The sequence below is a fragment of the Dermacentor silvarum genome, chromosome 3 (genome assembly GCF_013339745.2).
Source record: "Dermacentor silvarum isolate Dsil-2018 chromosome 3, BIME_Dsil_1.4, whole genome shotgun sequence".
NCBI lineage: Eukaryota > Metazoa > Arthropoda > Arachnida > Ixodida > Ixodidae > Dermacentor > Dermacentor silvarum.
The window spans coordinates 61,068,731-61,088,733 of NC_051156.1; the positions used below are offsets into that span (position 1 = coordinate 61,068,731).

The 20,003-nt window shown below is 43.6% G+C and overlaps 1 long non-coding RNA gene and 1 pseudogene across 1 annotated transcript; one reads left to right on the forward strand and one right to left on the reverse strand.

Annotated features, from left to right (window-relative positions):
- The first annotated feature begins 762 nt into the window (after positions 1–762).
- LOC119444415 (uncharacterized) lies at positions 763–7,882 on the forward strand (annotated as a pseudogene).
- A 2,421-nt stretch (positions 7,883–10,303) lies between these two features.
- Positions 10,304–14,740, reverse strand: LOC125943800 (uncharacterized). The gene is made up of 3 exons (XR_007465901.1): positions 14,284–14,740; positions 12,367–12,985; positions 10,304–10,404 (listed from the first exon to the last, which is right to left on the reverse strand). It is a non-coding gene; the product is annotated as an uncharacterized LOC125943800 (long non-coding RNA).
- Positions 14,741–20,003: the final 5,263 nt, after the last annotated feature.

Consider the following 20,003-nt stretch of genomic DNA (forward strand, 5'->3'; position numbering starts at 1 on the left):
GGTGTTTTAGCGCATCCTGCGGAATATTGATGCGATGTCAGCTAGCACGAGGTCGTCGGGGAACCACTGCGTTATCCTCGGCTGTTCAAAAAGTTGTCGCAGTTTCACCTGAAAAGCGAAGCATCAATTGCGATAGCAAACTTGTAGAGAGCTATATAGAGTAATGATATTAGCTTTATCAGCTGTATAAACTTGGACATGCAGCAGCATCGGCAACACGCAGAACTGTTGTCGACGCCATCGGCGTTTTGCCCGCGTTCGCTCAAAATGCGTGCGGCGTTGGTGACTGTTGCCGGAGCCTCTGATATAAATAAGCACTGCGTGCCGCAGCTAAACGTCGCCTCCCTTCCCTCCCCCTCCACCACGGCCTCTCGCTCGTCAGAAGAAGGCGCGTTTGCTCTACATACATGGTGATTGTGAAGGAGAACAGAGACGCCTACTTCTGCAGCCCTTAAGCGAGCACGGCGCAGAACGCGCGTTTGTTCTCCGCTGTGCGTTCACTCCCCGTGAAAGACGCGCCCTTTCACTCGCACATACAGCGTTCGGCGCGCGGCGACGATTTCTTCTCCAATTGACGTCATATGGAACCTCACGGCGACGCCGACGGCGGAAATCTGCTTTTGAGTGTCCATATAATTGCTCTCGCAATAATAATTACAGAAAGAGGAAGTTGTTGGCAGAACAAACGTGCGACGTACATCAACAGCCTCTTCAGCTTCGAGTGGACTTGCGCGTGAGTCCTGATGATGCAGCTGAAACTCTTCAAGCTGCATCGTTTTCCTGCTGACCCAGAGCATCGGCGTTTGTGGATTTCGAACGTCAACAGGAAGAATTTCTTACCAACCGAGAGTTCGCGGGTATGCTCGGCGCACTTCGTTTCTGGCGAACGTACCGACACGAACCCGACGAGGAACCTCGGCTATCAGCGGAAGATACGTATGTAACCTGCAGCTAGTTTAGCGAGAACACTGCTTCTCGAAGAAACAGTCGCATGTAACAATCATATCTTGCGCAGGTCAAAGTCGGGCGGCGACGAATAGTGAGAGGCGACTACGTGCCTGTGAAGAAACGAAGGGTACGTGTCTAAATTATTTGACCGATCTGTTTATGGACAAGTGCTTTGTTTTGAGTGCGATATTTTTTCATGTGTGTGCAGCGCTCACATTACACTACGATAAAGTTGCTAAAGCTTTCACGGAAAATACTCGTCGCCGAAGTTGGTATTGCGCGAGCTCTTTTGTTAATTGCACTTTGATATTCGATGACTGGATTAAGAGCGTTGGGGTCACCATTCTCATTTTGACAGCGCGTTTTGATACGTTTGATCTTGATGTTAACTTTCGCCGATTTTTTTTAAGCTTTGTGCAGATGAAGTGGAGCCTGTAGAGTCAGAGCCATGCACACCCATTGATTACGTAAGTAATCCCATGTGTAACAGTGAAAGCATACGCACAAGTCATTTACGAGTACATCTCAGATTTTGTGCATTACAATAATCGGAACATTGCAAAGTTATGGAGGCACGTTAAAGAGCCCCAGGTGGTCAAAATTAATCTGGAGTCCCCCACCCCACTACAGCGTGCCTCATAATCATATTTTGGTTTTGGCACATAAAAATCAAAACTCCGGAATTTGATTTTTTGCAAAGTTATGGAGCTGGCACATGCTTGTGCTGCAAGGGAACCTTTTTAGCAGTTGTAACACATTTGCTCTAGCAAAAGCATTTCTTTTGCTTATGGCTTGATCTAAGGCCCAAGAGAAACGATGCTAAAGTGAATTTATTTTGTGGTCCCACATTAGCAAAAAATAAAAATGCACCTGTTACATGTTCATGCTGACCAATCTCCAATTTTTGCAATCGTCCTCCAGTACATCACTCATGTAAGTTGTCATGCCATTTGGCACCACAGCTTGCACTGGTGACTGAGAATAGGTACACTGCCACAGTGCAAAGTGTGTTCATTTTATCACATTTTTTTGGTGGGGTTCCAATTCCTATTTTTGTATGCTCAAAATCAATCCTATTGTGCTCAACACAATTTGAAGAAGTCTGGGAACGGCAGCCAGTAATGAATCCACAAGCATTAACATGAATGAAGTTAGCTTTTGGAGTATCAGATATTTAAAGTCTTTTGAAACGATGGAAGGTCGCTTAGCCTGGTCATTCCATTTAGATCTTTCCTTGATTTTATGAGGTGATGTTTGCTGTAAGTTCATGTTATTGTTTCTTTTTTACTGTGTTTTAGTCAGTCTACTTCCTTTATTTTCATTTAATCCTGCACTGAATTTTTAAGACTGCTAGAGAGCGAACAAACAGCTCTCAAAGCGCACTTTGGCATGGGCAGTGATGTAGGTGTCTTTACCTCAGATAAAGTAGGCTGTAGTTCAGAAACACACAACATTAATTTCTCCCTCCCTACCTTGTAAAGGTTACCCTATTGTTTCACAATATGGTAACAAATATTGGCAAATTATTATGTTTTATTGCGATAGCAATTATATGGACACTCAAAAGCAGATTTCTGCCGTCGGCGTCGCCGTCGCCGTGAGGTTCCGTATGACGTCATTTGGAGATGAAATCGTCGCTGCGCGCCGAACGCTGTATGTGCGAGTGAAAGGGCGCGAGGGGCGCGTCTTTCACGGGGAGTGAACGCGCGGCGGAGAACAAACGCGCGTTCTGCGCCGTGCTCGCTTAAGGGCTGCAGAAGTAGGCGTCTCTTTTCTCCTTTACAATCACCATATATGTAGAGCAAACGCGCCTTCTTCAGACGCGCGAGATGCCGTGGGGGAGGGGGAGGGAAGGGAGGCGACGTTTAGCTGCGGTACCAAGTGCCTATTTATATCAGAGGCTCCAGCAACAGTCGCCAACGCCGCACGCATTTTGAGCTAACGCGGGCAAAACGCCGATGGCGTCGACAACAGTTCTGCGTGTTGTTGCTACCAAAGCCGCTCACCTTACTTCGTATGACATTGCTGTGTTGCTATCGCATTCATTGCTTCGCCCTAAGGGCGAAACTGTGACATTTTTTTTTTTTTTGCTTTTGCCTAGCCTCTTTCAACCTCAACAATTACAATTTTCGACATCACTGCTGCATCCGCAGGTGCATAGAAAGTTATTCTTTCTACCCAGCATGTCAGCAATTAATTTTGTATGGTTTTCTAATACTAGTTTTGTATTGCGGTTTCGCACATGCTGCACCACAGCATGCATGCAGATGTGGACGTGCTGAATGAAGAAAGTCGCATTTTAACAGAAAAAGAGCAGCCAAAAGCAGACTCTTCATTGCTTATGCATCTTTTTTTTATCTGCAGTGACAATTGGATGGTGCCATTTCCTCTGATGAAAGTGTGGAATCTTCACCAGTTCACAATCAGGTAAGTCGAAATGATGCAGCTTGAATATAACACTTGAAAGAGACAAAACACATCATGCAAGTGGATAAAAACACTGGGACAAATAAGTGCATATTTATGGGTGCTTGCCATGTTTCAAACCTATTCTAAACATCATGTTATTGCCTAGTCCTTTCCTTGCAGAGAGCTGCATCTTCTTTCCGACTCTGGTGAAACAGTTGCATGGCAGCAGTACTTGCAGCAGTTCTGCTGAGAAAATGCCGCGTGTCCACTGAATTATTTCTGTCCCAACATTTTTTTTCACAATGGTAGCCTACCAGAGAGCAGTGTGTATCGGTCATAACTATATTGGATGAAAGAATGTGAGGTTTTGTTAAGCAGCCCACTTGTATGTTAGTAAAAAACAAAAAAAAAAACAATACTTTGCGGTATCTGGCACATTTGCAGCTTTTACACCTTTGGCAGGAAGTGGACAGCAGCAAATGAGAAGCTCACATCGTTCATATTTGTCTTGATTCATTGTCTCAGACAGCATCAACACAGTGTAGTGTGATTACTTAATTACAGACACTTGAAAGTGTCCGTTGACAACACACTTCTATCTCCAAAAGCAGCAGAGATACACAATGTGAAGAGGTAGCAGTTAATTCTGCCTTGAACAACGTTGTCATAGCAGTATTGTGTACTTGTAAGTGCCTAGAACCTTCCCTGGTGATGGTGCCATGTTGCCACAAGCAGATCCAGATGTGTCATACCAAGAGGTAATTTTTGAATTATGTGAACAACAGGGATATTCACTTGTGGAGAAAGCAAGTTTGAGTTTCAAGCTCCGGCATTGTCTAAATTTTCCCAATGAGTCCACCCTTACATGTACTTTGCAACTAGTTGCTTCAAATTTTAAAGGCCCCCTCACCAGGCCCCACTGCAAATTTTCGTTATACACTCAGTAGGATGCTGTCTCCCTAGGGAGTGTCTTGCTGGAAGAATTTTTCCAATAGGTTCATTATTACAGGAGATGCGAGAACTTGAAATGTCACGTTAGCATGATGGGGGGGGGGGGGGGGCGAGATTCACTGCCAATGTAGACTCTTTCTGTACGTCGATTATTGTCTGCAAGTACTTCTCTGATACCGGAGCCAAGGGATTGCAACAGGTTTAACTTTATATAAATACATCTGCCTTCTCTTTTTCTCTTCCCCTTTTTTTTTCTCCTGCGTGTCACACTTCTAGTGACAACTTACTGAAGGCACATGCCATAATCTGCAATGTTGCAGGCAGTGCATCTTACGTAGAGGCACGAGTGCCTCCTTGACTTCTGGCTGTACGAGATGCTACCTCGAGAAGAAGGGCGTGCAAGTTTCTCTTTGCAATTTCACCTGTTTTCATGTCATGTAGCTGATTGATACTTTGCAGACATGATTTCCACCGCAGGATATAGATGATGCACTTGTTAATTTGCAATGCCCAAACCTGGTGAGGGGCCCTTTTAATTACTGTGATCATTATTTAATGAAATGGGTAGTGCATTTCTCACTCATTGCTTGCCTCTATTATTCATTGCGAGTTCAAATCCTTTATCTTTGCTTAGTCAGTTGATGTTTCATACCAAGCAATCATATCAAGCAAGCTTTCATCTTTCCTATTATAGTTGTGTATTTTTTCTTGCCTTCGGATTCTGTGCTAATCAGAGCTGTAACTATTTCCAGGTGTGTAAAGTGGACGCAGCCACACAGTGGGAAGATTTGACAACTGTGCACCACACATATTCTGCACCTTCGAAGTTGAATATCCAAACACCACTTTCGGCAAAAATGTCAGCAGCCGACCTGCAATTCTACACGGGGATATCACCAGAGGTATTTAAGAAGCTCACACTGTGCATCCAGAGGACACCTTTGCGGCCCTCCCAACTTCACATAGCAGACCAGCTACTTCTAGCACTAATGCGCCTGAGGCTTGGCCTTCTTTACAGGGGACCTAGCGTCGAGATTTTGTATTGCACCATCCTCGGTGTGCAATATATTCAATAATGTGCTCAAATCTCTTAAAGAGATAATGAAATACGTAGTAATCTGGCTCCCAAGATCTCGTATTCAGAGCACTATGCCTAGTTCATTCATTGAAAATGGTTTTGAGGACACCACGTGCATATTTGATTGCACTGAAGTTGCACTTGAAAGGCCAACCAAGCAGAAGCCAAGAGCCCAGACCTACAGTTCGTACAAAGCCCACAATACCGTCAAGTTTCTCATGGCAATCGCTCCAAATGGCGTAATTATGTACATTTCTCGTGCATTTGGTGGACGTGCTTCGGACAAATTTATTGTCAAGCATAGTGGCATGCAGGTATATCTTGTTCCTGGGGCTGTCATAGTGGCTGACAGGGGCTTCACTCTGGACCCCTACTTGGAAGCCCAGGGAATCAAACTGAACATGCCAGCATTCACCAAAGGTGAGAAAAGCTGCCACCATTCATTGAACTAAGTAGGCAATACACGCCGTCGTTCTGCAACAGCATGCATGATTATCAAACATGCATGGTTTGCTATTGGCTATTGTACTTGTGGTTGCACAATTCCAATGACACCACTCGGTGATTATTCCGATAAACAGCGACAGATAAGCGTCACTGGGCTGTGTTTAAAAATAATGAGGAGAGAATGTACAGTTAATATTTGTCGGCCTGTTAAACGAAATAAAGGGCCACCTTCCATATCACCAATCAAAATTGTGAAGCTCAAGGAATGAGGGGCTCTAATCTAGATTAGGCTTCAGGAGGATGTGCTAGAATGCCAGCTTGCATGGCTTACAGATGCTAAATGCAGGGCAAGCTATTGCTCTGTACTGATGTAGAATAGCGTGTTAAACAAGGAAGGAGGAAGAAACATAATACGAGCTCAGACTAACAACTTGTGTTTATTGTATATTTCATAGCACAAACACGTGTAAAAAACATTCGTGTTTATGACAATACACCCGAGTTGTTAGTCTGCATTCGTGTCATATTTCTCATCCCTTGTGGATCGCACTATTCTAAGTCAGTATTGCATGGTTTGGTGCGTTAAATGTACTATCACAGTCATCCTGGTTTGTTCTGGTTGTACAGGCCTGCAACAGCCAGGTACTGCTTGTTTAGATGCAATGGCCTTCATTGTTCCCTTGTGTGAATTTCAGATATATGCATTTGCAAAAGGAAACATTTATGCATCAACAATTGTGTGAACAAGGTTGAAGAGCCCATGAGTGATGCAACAATGGTAAAAGCAAGCGATTGTTTTTAGGCCCTTTTACAGCCACGACACATCTACCTTTCGCAATTCATTGCTCCATTGTCAACTTATTAACACAGGCCTGGCGCTCTTTGGCCATACCTGGCCCTTGCGCCATTAAACACCATACATCATCATTAAAAGCAAGCTTCCATTTTTTCCGAGCAGAAAAAAAAGCATAGAAATTTTGAAGGAAAAATCAAATGTGGGTGCGCAATCAGCAGATGCAAACAAGATTATTTTGCAGCGAAAAAATTGGAAACTTGAGGTCAGGGGATAATTAGCAATTCTATTCCAATGGCATTTCTTGTCACTCTTCTTTTGTGGTGATGATTGATAAGAAGAGTGACATACAATCTGCCGGAATAAATTGCTCTATTATACCGTCCCTGAAACTAAAAACTAAGGGCATTCTGCCACTTATATACAGTAAATCTTTACAGTTGAGTTGAGGTGCAGCTCCATGCTTGGCTATTTACACACTAGCTTTGCCAATCGAATAGATGATTCAGAATGTAGGTTGACTTTTTTTTCCAGGAAGTACTCCTTAGTAAATTTTTTGTCAACATTTTTTATTCCAAGCCAGGTGGCAGACCTATCTTTCGACTTATATTCTCTATTTTTGTAGGGCTTGTCCTGCCTATGCTGTGCATTTTGGGCCATGCTTGCACACAATTATTTTGTTCTATTTACAAGGCAGATGAGAATACTCAGTTGATCTTGTGCTGTTTCCATGTGCAGCTTAGTTTCTGCTGATGCTGAGCAGCAACAGAACCATTCAAGATATGTAGAGTCCAGAATGTCTGGACCCTAATGTGCTGAATTTAGTTATTCATGTTATTTTCCTTCCTGTGTTGAGCATTTTCAGCAGTGTGATAACTCAAGCTGTGTATTGTGTTGAGAAATGAGGGCATTAGTACAACACTAACATGTATACTGAATTATGCATTTCAGGGAAGGGCCAACTTTCTGAACAGGAAGTCACCTCAACTCGGCGCATCGCATCAGTACGAATACATGTGGAGCGAGCGATAAACAGGATCAAGACGTACAGAATATTTAAGTCTGCGCTGAGCATCAAGTGCAAAGACACAATTGATAGCATAATCTTTGTGTGTGCAGGCCTCTGTAACTTGAAGGCGCCGCTAATTGCAGAGACCAATGGTCGCAGTAGCCATGAAACGTAAGCAGTGCTGGCATCTTTGCAAACAAGTTGTAAGAATAAATACTGCAACCCAGACCCAGAAAGTTGTTTTTACTGAGTGTGCAAACTGCAGAAGTGAAAACACATTGGAGAAGTTCATAACAGGGTGTAAATGAAAATGTTACACTTTATTAACTTGGAGCGTTCATTGACCAAATAAGTGAATTGGTCATTTTATGTAAAAGTGTAGCATAAAAAACATGGACAATATTGTATCACATAGAACACGAAACAGCAACAAATATTCAAAAAACTACTGCACTAATGGTTCTGTTAAATATGTGGCTCTCCTGTACCAGTATAAACACAACTTTTATGCAACACCCACACAAAAAATGTTATAAAAAACTGGTACAAGCACTTGAGTGATATCAGAATATCAAAATGTATTCAATGTGCAGAATGTGAAGCATATTAACTGCCTTGTACGTGCATATATCAACTGCTTCAGGTCACGGACTAGAAGAATGAGGGTATTTGCCTCTTCGAGGCAGCAAGGAAACCATGATGTAAGCGAGAAGCACAATAAAAACTGACTAGTATAATAGGGCTTTGAGAGCAATATGTACACGCCCATGTATTCAAAGCATACAAATACAGCATCTATCACCACCAAAGTGGTCCCATCAGACCCACAAAAGACATGGAGGAAAATGAGCAGTGCAATGTTTCTGCAAAACGACTAGATTTCACATATACAGTGTGAAAGCCCAACACTGAACTTGCTCCCCAAATGCTTACTTCGGTATGAATTAGAATACAATGGAACGGCAGGTTAAAGAAAATCCACACAAGCGCACTAGACGTTAAAGGGATACCAAAGAAAAACACTAAATCAGTTTACACTGGTAAGCAGTCCTTAAAAACGATTTTCATTTGGGTGAATAAACGTTGATTATAAGCAAGGAAAGTTAAAGCCGAACTTCTGTTTCTTTAATTTTATACCCACACCTTAGCACTGATGCAACAATGCCGTGTCGCACATTTCATACCGCTTTCTCATATTCTTTTCATAATTTTGGCAATGCCACACTTCCCATTCATTATTCAGTCTGTTTAGAATGCAACGTCACACTTTATCAATGAAAAACTCAATAGAAGAAAACATTAAAAATTCATGGCGTAGTGAAAAGTGGATGCGGGAACTTGAAAGAGAAATTCTCATGTGTCTTCCATTTTTCTTTTATTGATATCTGCTTGTTTTACGAGTCATTGTAGAAATGTAATTTATTCATACCATTTAATTTAATATTCCTCTTAAATATCCCTTCAAGTGACAGTTTAGTGTGCCCGGCTCACAAGCGTGTGATTCATAAAAAAGGTATGGCAAAACAAACAGATTAATAAACAAGGCACGAGAGCACAGCCATAAGCAACATACAACTCAACAAACCCGCCGTGGTTGCTCAGTGGCTATGGTGTTGGGCTGCTGAGCGCAAGGTCACGGGATCGGATCCCGGCCACGGCGGCCGCATTTCGAAGGGGGCGAAATGCGAAAACACCCGTGTACTTACATTTAGGTGCACGTTAAAGAACCCCAGGTGGTCCAAATTTCCGGAGTCCCCCACTACGGCGTGCCTCATGATCAGATCGTGGTTTTGGCATGTAAAACCCCATAATTTCAGCACTCAACAAAATGTTACTCATGCATAATATGATGATGTTGCATAGCAATCAGGAAAATATTTGCTACATTCAAGAACGTCTAGCAATGCAGCTATATCTGAAAGATGAGCTGTTATTACATCTCTATTTTTTCATATTCTGACAGGTCAAGCTTACCTTCGCTTTTCATTCCTTGTAAACATGGAAGCATTTTACAGAAATAAAACCTCTGAAGCCGTGGCATTTCATGTGTGACATAACATGGGTCAATTGGTACCTCTATGAGAACTGCTGACTTTGGTGACCATACGTACAAAAAACAGAGCTGCTTCTCAGTGCACAACATAGTCAACTGTACTTGGGAATAATATCCACTAGGGCCATTCTTATTTAAAATATGGACCCCTCCCTTCTCTACCACATCATACTTCCCACTCCGTATGACTTTGCAGTCCTGTGTAAATGGGCACTTGATTTCTAGAATAGCGCAGTGAGATTCTATAATTCCGTCAGGTGTTGCGGACAGCCATGGTTTATCCTTGCACACGTATATTCCACGCTGAACAGCATCAAGTCCAAAATCCTTCTGAAACTGTAGTCGTGCTACTACTTCATGGTTTATTCCATGCTGTGTGGCTGCGTTACCATAGAAGTTTGGGCTTGTGATACATTGGAAAGCTTTTTCAGCTGGAGTTGTTACCCGCTTTGGAATCCTCTGAATGTTCGAGGCCATTATTCGTAGCCGCCTCGAGACGTGCCACAAATAATTCGCCTGACTTCTTGTTGATGCCTCTAATGCAGCCATACTAGCACCTGAGAGTACTATGTACTTTACATAGAAGTTGTTGCACAGCATGCACCCTTGTGGCAAGGTATCAACACTGTCGTGAGGGCTGTGCTGGATGTCAGGCGTGGTTTGCTGTGGCTGAAGTCGTCGAAATGGAGCTGTCACAGTCGCATGAAGCAGGGTACCTAGAGTAGAAGTCCATAGAAAATTTGAGTGACACAATGGACATATTACTGCAAATTCCGCATGCATTCATTAGTTTTCGCACAGGTGCTGTGCAAGATGCTGCACAAGTTTTTGCACAAGATACTGCCAATGCAGGATGAAAAGATGCTACCAGGGGAACTGTATTGGTGGTGGAGCCCTTGCGTAAAGTGTTCAGTTCGCAACCACTGGTGTGTTTATTTAGACTAAGCTGGTTCAAGACTGCCCATATGTTCTAGAAAAATGTGGTACAAGATGGACGATAGAATAAACGGCCATGCACAATGTACTACCTTCGTTTATCATTGCATGTACTCATTCATGCATATACTGCATTACCAAGAATATAACGAGCTCTTTTCCTAGATTTCTGGTATCAGAATTGTGTGGCCTCATAGTGATAAAGAAGTGTGCACTCGTGCTTTCAATTTATTTTGCGATGGAAGTTTGCACTAACGATAAATAGAGCCCCCACAGAGCCCCCATGCTTTTATGCACTGTTTCCTTTTTTTTGCGGCATTACTTTGCATTATAACTGTAATACATATATACATATTTTTTCTTTTCTTGTGAGACCAAGATTCTCCCCTTCAAGTTATATTTGTGGTTGCATTATTTACATGCAAATACGGTACTTGAATGAGGATAGCCAAGCCTATTGCGCAAGCATTGTAAAGCATACCTATTCTCATCGCGCCTTCAAGACAGCATTTTGCAGACATGCACCAAGTGTCATTTTGCCTTTAAGAATTTGTTTAAACATTTCTCTACCATGACAGACTTATCAGAACTAAGCAGATGCTTGCATTTTATGTAAATCAGCAAATTTACAATGTTTTCTATGTTGCTGTGATGCTCTTTAAAACAATGGTTTATACAATTTCCAAGGTGGTTACAGATTCACACAATGCTATAAAAAATCAAGTTAATTATGCAGTGTACCATCCCAAAGCAACATGCAGGCTATGAGGTGCCCATTGGTGACAGCTGATTATTTCAACCACATGGATTTTGTTAACATGCCGCTATACCTTATCTGCACAAGATTTCCACCAACAGGACACGCAAATGTTAAGGTTGTTTTGTTGGGCCCCTAACTACTTTGGAAAACTATGCAAAGTAGCAACCTAGTAGCTGATAGAAGGCAAGGCTGCAACTAAAAACATAGCATGTGCTTTGAGGCTTGCAACAAGCATGTTGTTTACCAGATGCCACTTTCGTGTGGCAAACAGTACACAAAGCAAACATGGCGTTCAGTAGTGCATGTTATTAGGCTAGTCGGTTCATACTGAACAATTTCAGTGCAACACAAAAATGGAAATAGAAAGTGGGACGAGACCTTGTTCCCTCCCCCTTCTATTTCCATTTTGAACTAAGTGGCCATAAATCTTATGGTATAAAATTGTACAAACAGGGCATTGACTGATTGATGGGCTTAGGGAGCACTCCAACAACATTAAATAGGGCACAGTGACTGGCTAGTCATGCAGCAGGTGTGGTTGCATGCCTCACTTCTATAATTGTTTTGCTGCGCACAGGCATAAAGATGAAATGACGGAATAATAGGTGAAGCTGTACACATCGATAAGCTTAGCCCAGAATGTGTAAGGGCTCCTTCGCTATCTTTATCAAGGAAAGAACTGCTGTCATTTGTTGCTACCTACGTCTTAGTTTGCGCATGCCTTGTAGGATGGTTTTTGGTACCTGAATCCAGTGATCCGGCTTCCAATAAACCATTATTGAAAGTAAGCATTTGTGTGCCTCTTCCCTTCCTTCTCTTTCTGCCTAAACTATTTTGCTCTAAACACTAGAAAATACGCAAAACACCTTGAATGCATACAGTCATGTTATTCTTAAGTTTTACTAATGACACTACAAGCAAACTTGTTTGCTTTTTCTCACAGAACTTTCCAATACATGCAAATGCCAAACATATTTCTCACCAGTAACATTGACAATTTCTTGGAATGGACAGTTTCTGTAGAACTCCTGGATGTCAGTATCATTGCCGAGGAGTTGTGGCAAAGATGGAATCGTTTTTTTTATGAATGGTTCTCATCTGTACCTTGAAGTTTATGTCTGTCAGAGCGGCTGGTTCAAGGTTCCTCTTTGTTCCACTGTTCCAGGTTGCTGATTTGTCAGTGCAACCTTCTCCTGTCATGCTTTGTGACATCGCCAAGTCCAATTTCCAAAGAAGTGCACCGATATGACTGCACACTTTTCCTCTCCCAGCCATGCACGTACATCCACTGTTCTTGACTTCTCCACTACGCTGGCAGCACACCCATGCATTGTGGTGTGTTTTAATTGATTGTGACGCCTGCACTTGACACTTCAGGAGCACAACCGTGTCATCAATCTCATGCAGGAGCACTCTCCCTACCCATCCACTTTGTAGATAAGTGTAAGACTTCATACTCCTGAACGAATTGACTTCTCGCAAGTCACATGCCTTGTTTGTGAGCAGGTAGTGAATTATGTGTGGCATTTGTACCTGCGGCCACTTCTTCAAATCATCACACCAGCTGACAATCACACTTGGGTGCTGGTAACACTTGTCATCTGTGAAAGAAAAGCCAGAAACAACTATTTTTAGCATTCCAGTACGAATATCTTGAAATAATTAAAAACAGCTGATTTGTATTTAACCTCAGATATGTTAAAATACATTATCCCAGTGCACACTTTTATGCAAAAAACAGCGCACTGTCACACACATTTTAGAAGCTGCTGGCTTAACACGCTAGTAACCGGACATAAGTTTAACTCTTCAAGAACTAACACTTTTTAGGTGATCATGGCATACATTGCTAGGTCGGGAAGGATTTAGTCAGCCTTTCTGTTAGTGTGCGTTTATAAAATGCTTTTGTTTTGTGTAGACTAGTTTTGCAGCTTTAGCAATGGCAGTTGCACCGACATTGCTATCTAGCTACTAATAAAATGAAATTTTGGGATTTCAATTGCCATAACCACTGTTATCTGGCTGTGACAGAAGCACAAATTATCAATACAAAGTGCTACGGTTACTGCTGGAGTATGTGTCCACCAAACAGAAAAAGGGGGCGGGGCAACCATATGGCAGCGAGAGTTGACAGCCTGCAGAGACAGCGGTCAATGAATCGTAGCCTAATGCACTCAGCAGGTTGCCGTTTGTGTTGTCACACGTTTCACGTTACAAATCTGTAAGTCCCGCAAAACTTTCAGAATAACTAGCACACTCATCGGTCAAACGGGCAACCGAATAGATTGTATTGAGTTGGCCGTACGCGAGCACTGTTGTATTTCACCAATCTGAAGGAAGCTGGGAAACTGAAACATCTAAGCGCCACTTTTGACAAGCTTGCGTTAACCACCGATATTGTTGTCGCCTTTTTTTCATATCTACGGTGCTCGGTCTACGCTGGACTTCCTGTACGAGGCCGATGTCTCGGCTGCTAACAGACACGTTACATAAGATTTGTGCTTCAGCACCGGTTCTTTGCCCTGCAAATCGGTAATAACTAATGGACACTACATAAAAAGAATGCGGCGGCTCTTTGTCAGTATACAATTTCCGTAACATCGAACAGGACCGGCGATATGTAGACCGAACATAAAGGCTTTCCAATGGCCTGTATCTTGTGCGACATCTTGCTATTACCTTATCAAAACTATTTTATGCGGGACCAAGAGCCGCGTCTAACTAACCGAGCAGACGCGCAATGTATGCTTGTCGAAGTAGACAGTAAAACGACGCGCACGCAGTTACGATTGTCCAGTGTTTCTTGAACTGTTTATCTTCTGCTGAACTGTGAGAAACACACTGAAAAATTAACAACAGCACAATCGACAGAACTCATAAAAAAAGATAAGCGACTCACTTCCGAGGCTGATTGTAGGCTCCAACACCGGCGCGCATATCAGATCGGGTGCACGTCTGCCTCACCGGCAGCAGAAACTCCGGCCACATCTGCTTAAATCAACTCAGCACATCTCACAGATTCACTTCCGATGTAGAACATAGCAAGTCATGCGAAATACAGCCCGCCAATACGGAAAAAAACGCTCGCAACTGTATCAGCACGTATACCTGCCATGCAAAACAACGCTTTCACGCAAGCCAGCATGGCGCCTGCTCATAGGCGGCGCCACTGCGTTCACAATATGGTGGCGCCCACGAAAAAACGGTCTATATAAACGTTTTCACGAGGGCGCTTCCGACGGTCTGGCGTGGAGAGTATGTGTCAGTGTTGCCTGTTCGGTCTGGACTGTGAGCTTGCCTTGCGCTTGCATTGCGGAGTGGTAGCTTTCCTTCGATGTTTCCGTTTATTTTTGTCACGAATGACTTACGCTCGTAAATAATGAATGGCATATATACTCATCAAAAGGCTACAGGCCAGCACTGTGCAGTTTATGGGTGCACAAACAACCAGCGGAAAATAACGATTTTGGGGACTAAGTGTGTCCACAACACAGCACTCCGCGAGACCACTGCCGATGTGATATGTTCACGTTTCGCCGGTTTCCTACATCACCTGAGGACTTGGCATTTCAGTCTAATGTGAACCAATGCACACATCAGTAAAATAACTCATTTTGGTAAACCTTTTTCGGCACATTTCCCAATAGGTTGCGAGAATTGTCAGCTCTTCGATGCAATATTTTCTCGCATGTAGTGGCAGATGCTACATTTGTTATTCTTTCAAACACGACTTCATTCCAGTGCCTAATACGGGGGCCACACGGCACACTTTTGATCGTGATCGAGGCCGATCTGGGTCGAATTTCTTGGTCGCGATTGGCTTCTTTGCTCAATCTGCGGAAGGGAGCCAATCGCGGTCGAACATTCTGATCCAGATCGGTCTCGATCGCTATCAAAATGGCCGTGTGACACCGGTATAACACAAATTGAAGCACTCTGTGAGAGAACTAGTCGGTAAATACACTTCGCAATGATCTGGAAAAATTGTGTCATGGAAGATGTACGCAGACCCTGTGTCCACCAAACCATTGTCTCTGCGTTCACACGCACCCTGCGCGGCCCTGCCCATAAAGTTAATAACTTCAATAGTGTGGTGCTGCATCGAGCTCACCCATCTTTGAGCGTTGTCTATGTGCTTGGGCAGCAAGCGAATGCAAAAACGAACGTGTCAGCCTCATCAGCGCGGCCTAGCGCCAGAACCGTAATGCGCTAACTTTGCATGGCGTAGAAACGCGCTAAATGAGCCCGCGCAAGTTAGAACGTAAAAAATGGTATTTGCATGGGTACGCGCGGACAATAGCATCATACTTTCAAGAATAACAGTAATGAAAAAAATTATTCGCACAGTCGATCAAGTGAAATACTTATGTGCGTGCAGTGTCGACCGCTTCGCTGACCACTAAGCGCTTTTCACTCACGGTCAGTAGTGGTTTACAGTCATACGCATATGTATTTATTCGACAATTGTCAAGACTTGACATTACTTTATTATGAACATTGCACAGAAACTAGAGAAAGAGCAGAGATGGCCCTAACGCTGCAATATTATCTTATTTCGCTTCAGAGATAGCGCACATGAACAATTCTTTCCGTACGCGATATCTTCAATACAAACTTCGCGCACGATCTGCGTTAAGGTTCACCGTGAGTGAAGCTTGTTCCAAATTCAGACATTCGAAAGAAAAGCCATTCCAGGTAAACAAACGTAAAAAATAGGTAAACAAATATATCTTTATAACAAGTCATCTTATAATCCCTATTGGGATTGACAGTATGTATAAATAAATAACTACTAAATACTAAAAATAAAAATCTAGCTCCTGGGCTGCATCAGTTGCGCTGGCATATCTGTGATCACTGTCGCGCGTCGGTTCGCTGCAGGTACCGCGCTGCTCGATCGCCACGCTTATGCTTTGACATTTGGTTATAAGCACACTGCACCGCACCAGATCCAATAAATTTTGCATGATTGAGCTGTTCAGTTGCGTCGGAAGCGTATGGAGTAACCACCGCATATCTACCAACCACTGACACGCGTTGTCGGGCCGCTGACGCCTGGTTCTAAGCATTGCCCGACAGCTACGTACGCGCCTGCTTTCGCTAAATGAGGCAACCCTCAACCGCGAAACCTAATGGTGATCAGATTCAATGAACGATAGGGTCACATGTGTCCAGAAATAACAATGAAATATACCGCTGATTAGCACTCTACGTCTCGACGAAGCAGACGCGGCTGCCGCCGCTGCCGACGACGAAACACCACATCCACTGGCTGGGCTTGCTGTTGCCATGGCACACCACACTGAGCGCTCACGCGAGCAAGTGAAACATGTAACAAGTCAAGCCACACAAGACAAGCGAAACGGAAGAAAACAATCGAAATAATGCGCGGCGAAGATCACACAACCGAAGTGCGGCCGGCCTGCTCTCGCAAGGCGCACAGTCCAAAATGGCGGCATAACATGTTCTGACGCTAGACGTCGCCCGCGTCGGCAAATGGCGCTACTCAAATGTCGGTTTGTGAAAAGGTCTATATAAATGGAGTGAAGCGCGCGCCTCACTCTCGACCGTTCGCTGGCTGGGCGCCTCTCAAGGCGATGGCAGAAGTCGGTGAAGGCGAATGTCTGACGGCAACGACTTTAGGCAACGGTACCCCTAGCAAGAAGTGTAACACAATCCAACCCGAGCATTACACATCTCGCTGGAGGTGACGTCACTGCAGTAGCTTCAACGTCATCATCAACCGGAGGAGAAGAAGCGGAAGACAAGGCTGCGAAGCGAAGAGCGCGTGATGCCGAACGCAAGCGAGCGAAGCGAGCTGCTGATACCGAACTCCGTGCTCGGGAAACCGCTGCGAAACGCCAACGCCAAGCCGAAGATCCGGAAATGTGTGCTCGATACGCCGCTGTGAGACGTCAACGGCGAGCCGAGAACGCTGAAGTTCGTGTTCGAGACGCAGCGGAGAAACGTCAACGCTACCATTCACGGAAGTTGCATTGATCTCGCCTTTACCCGAAACTGTGATGTGCGCATGCTTCTCAAAGACCCTTTGACTGTACACTTTAGCGACCACAAGGCTGTGATTATGGCCGTCAGGTACAATGACAACACAAACAGGTGCTGATGAATGTGTAAATAAATGGTTACGGTACAAATCCTCGTCTCGTCAATAATTTACGCCATTAAAATTACTACGCCGTGTACTCTCGGCGCAAGAAATGCATTCGCATTTCCTCACGATTCCCTTCGGGGAGGTGGGATCGCTTTTTTCACTTCGACGGCTGGCTCCGTGGCACCGGCTGAGAGCGCCGACCAAAGCGCTGCGGCGTTGGTGGGCGCTACAGATTAGGGAGCCTATATGAAACGCCGTTTTAGGGTGGTGACAACACCAAGATTTTGACCGCTATTTACCGCCAAATTTTGTGGGTAGCCATTTTGGTCCCCAGTCTTTCTGCCTTTTTTTGTCACGCTCTGATGTACTCATGTTGGCACGCTATCTATTAAATTTCTTTAATTTAGTTTTGTGCCAATGCACACAAGAAACCGGCATACATGTTTAATATACTAGTTGCATTTTCCTTTTATTTTACCACATCAAACATACTTTTCTATTGCATGTCGTGTGACACATATAAAGCAACAAGTTGTAAGGCACGATGGCGTGCTCGTGGTAGCATTATCTCAAGCCAAGAACGTGAACTGCATTAAGCATCGTCGTTGCCTTCCAGTTGTACATAATATATAAAGGGTACTTTTCGAAGTGTATTGTAATAAAGAGTGTCCTTACTAGTCTGTTTAACTAAAACGTAGACGTGCCGTGTATGGCTCTCAGACGCGCCATTTGTCTCTGGCTGCGGAGGCCAAAGTTTATTAGAAGAAGTTATTAATTTCACTTCACCAAGGGTTGCGGGAAATGTGGTCTGTCGGCTGGTCTTTCGCCATTTTGTGCCCCAGATATAACCCGACAATTTAGCTGGCGGCGGCAAGTGCCCTTACAAAGGCAGTCACCACCCTAAAACGGCGTTGCATGTAGGCTCCCTACTACAGATGGAATCAGTCGACGCGAGAGTGGAACTTCGATAAACGCAATTAGGCTGATAACGACGTCATTAACTATAGGTTATACCTCTGCTTTGTTCTCCAACACCGAAAATGAATTGGCACGTTCTCTTGTGACGATTTTAGTTACGCCTCGTCTCGTTCTGAAATGCTTGCCATCGGAAACTTTGCCGAGTAAATGTGACACTGCCGTCGCAGAACTTGGTGGATTATCCTTAAGTGGCTCCGGCGATAAAAATATTGAACTTGGACTATCTGGTATGCGTGACATTGTCGATGGGAATAGTTTTTCTTTTTTGGTGTTGGCAGGAGGCATGGAACCGATTACGTAAAATTTCATTTACTGCATGCACATCATCGCAAGGGAAGAATCTTGGTACAACATGCCGCAATGGCTTAGCGGCTATGTCGAAATCACTCCGGAGGCCTCCACTACCCCATCCCTCACAAACCGCTGTGCTGTGCCGGTAAAATGTCCACAGTAAATTTAAACCGTGTATATCATTGTCTCTTTTCACTTTTCTGGTGCTGGCTGCTGCTGTCTAGCCAATTAATTATACAACTACTTTAGCCACATGGTATGTCTCCAAAAAGACAACTTAGGTCACTTGGTATGAGCTGGGCATGTTGCACTGGGTGCGTGAGCATTCTTGGGCAATCCCCCAGAATGGGAACGTTGAACTACATAGCAGTTAAGGAGTTGTGAACGGAAGATATTGCAGTAAAGAGCTAAGAAAACTTCGCTTATCACCGATTCCTACATAAACGTGGGAACTTCATATCTTTATAAATCATTGGCATAGGAACCTCTGTAAAAAAGTTATGTGAAGAAACTACAATGTGCCACAACTGTGGCGTTACAAATGTAGAGTGTCGCACAAAGCCACCGTGACTCATGGAATAAGAGGAAGACTAAGAAGCACGTCGAACTGCACTACTCGTGCCTCAAATGCGAGCTGCCTCAACTTCACGCAAAACACTAAGATCAAGCTTGAAGCTTTAGCTCTGGAGCTCATACCTGAATTCATGGGAACGGCGAGATCTTTTTTCTCAGCAACCACTGCGCCAATGTTGATCAGGATGGTTGCAGTTAAACCTAAATGTTAAAACGTAGCGATTGTAGAAAGCGGATTTTTGATTTAGGACGACAATTTCCTAGAAAAATTCTTGAAAATAATGTAAAAAACTGGGCTATTAGGTTTTCAAGTCTAACTTAGCAATGGAAAACGATATTTTTTAAACTGCAGATAATACTGTTAAAGATGGCAAAATTTATACATTATACAGCGCCCTGAAATATTGCACATTTTCAAGCAGGGCTTCTGCGAAACTCTTGTAAGCATTTTAACCATTTAACTTAAACTGTAAATTCATACTGTATATCACATTTGTCCACTGAAGTGCTCTAACAAACGCAGTTTAAAGAAGCGCGATATCTGTGTTTAGTGCAGAGTTACAATTTTGTAAATTCCGTGCTTCTAAAGTTTTCAACTTCCTAATTACGGAAATGTTTTGTAAAAATGTAGACATCGTAAATCAAAATTGTGCTTGCTGGAATAT